Below are 4017 nucleotides of genomic sequence, written 5' to 3' on the forward strand. Positions count from 1 at the left end.
AGGGAATCATCTCCACCACGACCCGTTCAAGTACAGCAGGAAATCTGAGTGGCGTCTCCGTTCCCCTACACCGTCCGAGTTCTGGGTAAACCCTGTTCCGCCCTCCACCGAATCAGACAAACTCTGGAAAACCAACACACAGATTGGAGTCAAGGATCCTTCACTTCTCTGAAAACGTGAGTCAGATCCTCTGCGTCAAATCAACAAATCAAATTTCCCACTGAGCCTGAACTAACAGTCTGTCTTCCCCTCACCTTCCAGTTCCGGCTGAGCAGAGTTCAGGGAAACTCTGCACCAAGCTTAACATCTTTAATAAAATCCGTCAAACTTTTCATCCGTGTCTCTCTGTTTGGTTTCACTGCATGTGGGTCCGAGCCTTAGATAAAATCATGACAGTTCGCCCCTGAACTCAAACCTGAAAGAATTTTGTCCACTAAACCTTTAATTTAGACAGCATGGATGTTTAAATATCTGCATCTATTTGTTAGCAAAGGCTGTAGGAAAGTATAGATAGTCCTTATTTAGAAAATATGGATGTTGTGCCGGTTCCTGTTGAACAGTGTATATTAAGGTTGTGGCGCCTTTCGGCCCCCCCTCAATGTGCATTGGTTACTGACTGGCCACCCCATCAGGATTTTCTGGCTACGCCTCTGACTCTAAAAGGCTTCGGTTCGCATTTACAGACGAATGTCTGCCCTGTTCTTTCTGAGTGCTTCAGGCATAAATATTTACAGAACAGGTCAAGCCTGTTGGCATTTCTCCAAACTACAGGACTGATGTTGGAGCGGAAGCTGAACTTATCTTAGCAGGAGGGAAGACATTCTCCAGGAAATGATGACATTCACAGCAGTTTCATAAACAAAAACACGAATATCATTTTACATTTACACAAAGTAAAGAGGCCTGTGTGTGTTGTTGCCGGTATAATGTATATTTTTCCATTTCTGTGTAAACTGTAGACAGAGAATCAGAGCGCAGTCACTGACTAGGAATGTTCCAGCACTCCACACCCACTGGATGTTTGTTCTTGCTTTATACGTCAAATCCATAAAGCAATAAGGACTGAGAGTTTAAATCTAAACAGGAATAAAATCTACTGTTTAAACATTGTATTATTTATATATTTATTTTGTTAATTATATAACTTTAATTTAAATCCTGGGTTATTTATGTGTGTGCTTTTTAAGCAGCATAAAAAGTTAATTCACATAAGACAGTTTCAATATCAATTTAAAAGAAATTTTAATGATTCTCAAGTGTGAGGGTTTTTTTCTTTAAAGGTTTTAGTTGTCTTCCTGATTGCTATTCAAGCACACCGACGCTTCCGGTAGATTTTTTTCAAAATAAAATAATTCTCATTGATTAAGAAATGGTTACTGCTTACTTACAAATTTAAAAGCATTTTCACCACAGTTCTGAAACATTATTGTCTACGGAAGCCCGTTTCCGCCAATCTGTTAATAAAAATAAAACAAATGATCTCATTATAATGATATAGTATCTAAAAATAATGGGATACAATCTCATTATTTTTGAGTTACTATCTCATTATAATGAGATACTGTCTCAAAATAATGAGATAATACTGTTTCAACTATCTCAAAATAATCTCAAAATAAAGGGATACTATTTCATTATAATGAGATACTATCTCATTATAATGAGATCATTTATTTTATTTTTTTGAACAGAATGGCGGAAATGGGCTTCCATAACTATCGGATAAAAAAATTCCAGTTAATAATGTTTGTTCAGCAAGCAGAAATAAAATCACTTAGAAAAACTAAAGAGGACGATTTTTGTGCTTTTATTGTTGTAATGGGTTGGTGAGCTTCCGGTCAGTTGTTGGATTTAACTTGACGAACAATTTTGCCATTAATGAGCCAATCTGTTGAATGTCTTCAGCGAAGGAGGAAAGATCGAGTCTGCTGCGGGGATTAAGCTCATCAAGGTAAACAAATAAGATAATTTTTATGTAAAACATTTGAATAATGTTTATATTTAGCGGATGGTTTGTGGGGGAACTTTTAACATTAGAGATGAGGTGACTGATCGCAGCCACTCCGCGGGTTCACAGACAGCTCTGGCTCTGAGGAAACACAGAAACATGCCGGAAAATAAGAAGAGAAAAGGATTAACAGCGGATATTTAAAGATGAAGTAGGGTTTTTAGTTATTTTATATAATATTTAATAATCCAGCGGGAAGATGAGATGGTTGCAGTCTGACCTTGGTTTGCAAACAGTCCTGCAGCGGCAGCACCTAAAGCCTGGTTACTAAACACATTTCATCACCTTCAAAGGAAGTCTGGCCAGAATGTAGAGGGGTAACCATGGCAACCAGAGATGGATATGTAAATAATCTTAATGCCTAGGGCGCCAGTAAAGGGTATCATTGAGTTATCACCAGATATTCAGCTTCAGCAGCCGAGAAAAAAACCTGGACAAATGTTACAACCACGAATAAAACATCTGAGAAAAGGAGCATTAAGAAAAAGTAGAGATAAGGAGGAGATGAACAGATAGCCTGACAAGAGAATCTTTATCACTAAAGCAAACATCCAGGGGGGGTGGTGTTTTTGGTTTTTTGGAAGCATACATAGGTTAATTGACATAGGAAATTAACCTAAAGCAGGCACGGACTGGTAATCTGGGATACCGGGCATTTGCCCGGTGGGTTGGTCCTAATTTCAGAGTGCGAGGGTCGGCCCTCCTTAAATCATACCGGCCCCCACACTTACTCTCCAGCCGAAGCATCTACCTTTGATAGTAAATAACTGAAGGGGCTCAATAAGTAATACAATATTAACTGCCTAAATGATGCATGCAGTATATATAGCACTTCCTTGTCATGCACATCCTTGTGACAGTTGGCATATGGTGTCATTTTCTATTTCTTCAAACTGTGAAATCCTTGCAACAAATGAGTTTAGTAAAACTAAAATGCTTGCTTTAAACCAAACTATGATGTTGCTCTTATATTTGGCAATTTTATGTTCTATATTTATCAAAAATATGTTGCGGTGCATGATGGGGTTTTGCATCAAAAGGCTAACGTTTCCCGTCTTACGTGCATTGTTGCCAGGTTGGGATGTTTCCCAATCTGGCAGTTTAGGATGGCCGTCTTTGGGTACAAAAATGTTTTTCTTAGATTTATGTCCTAAGAGATCAATAGACTTTGATTCCAATTAGGTGAGATTTCGTATATCCAGGTGGTTTCTGAAAATGTTTTGGGCTGGAGAACGTGAGTCAGTGACATCAGGCAACCCTGCAGACGTGGCGAGTGGCGCTGGTCCATGGGAATATGGATGCTGTGGATGTTGCTTCGGTTATATTTTTTAATTTCCATAATTGGGCCAGTCGAGATGGAAAAATGCCAGGGCCAAAAATCGTTCCCAGTCCGAGCGTGCATCCATCCATCCATTTTCCATCACCACCACAAGCGGGGTCGCAAGGGGTTCTGATGCCTATCTCCAGCTTGCTACGGCTGAGAGGCGGGGTCCACTCTGTACGGCTCACCAGTCCATCTCAGGGCAACACAGAGACAAACAACTATTTACACACTCGCACCTAAGGAGAATTTAGAGAAACCAATTAACCAGTCATGTTTTTGGGCTGTGGGAGGAAGCTGCTGTTCTTTCAGGTCAGCATACCCTGTCAGACCAGCATACCCATAGTCAATACGCATGCGCAAGACGTCAATTTGCATATGCATATGCTAGTCCCGTTTATCCCTTTAGTTTATCTATTAGTCTAGTTATTTAAAAAAAACAAACAAGGGGGATGGTGTTTTTCTTTTGTCCGTTTTTTTCGTTAAAAAATACATATCCTAATTGATATATGCAATTAACTTAAAGCAATATGCATGGTATGGTTGTTACATGTCAAGTACAACGGTCATTGACCATGACCGAGGCACCAGTAGAACTGCAGTCAGTCCCTGGACTGGCCTGGCTATCGCTGCCCCTACATAGTTAGCATGGCTATCACTGTCCCTACATAGTTAGCATGGCTATCAC

General features: G+C 39.8%; 1 protein-coding gene across 1 annotated transcript in view; it reads left to right on the forward strand.

Moving 5' to 3' along the window:
- Positions 1–1848: 1848 nt before the first annotated feature.
- LOC107089785 (membrane progestin receptor alpha-B-like) overlaps positions 1849–4017 on the forward strand; it is a 5461-nt gene continuing 3292 nt past the window's right edge. The window contains exon 1 of the mRNA XM_015382751.1: positions 1849–1951. The gene's annotated coding sequence lies outside the window, so the exon portion shown is untranslated. The remainder of the gene's footprint in view (positions 1952–4017) is intronic.

The sequence above is a fragment of the Cyprinodon variegatus genome, unplaced genomic scaffold (assembly GCF_000732505.1).
Source record: "Cyprinodon variegatus isolate N-32 unplaced genomic scaffold, C_variegatus-1.0 Scaffold265, whole genome shotgun sequence".
Classification (NCBI taxonomy): domain Eukaryota; kingdom Metazoa; phylum Chordata; class Actinopteri; order Cyprinodontiformes; family Cyprinodontidae; genus Cyprinodon; species Cyprinodon variegatus.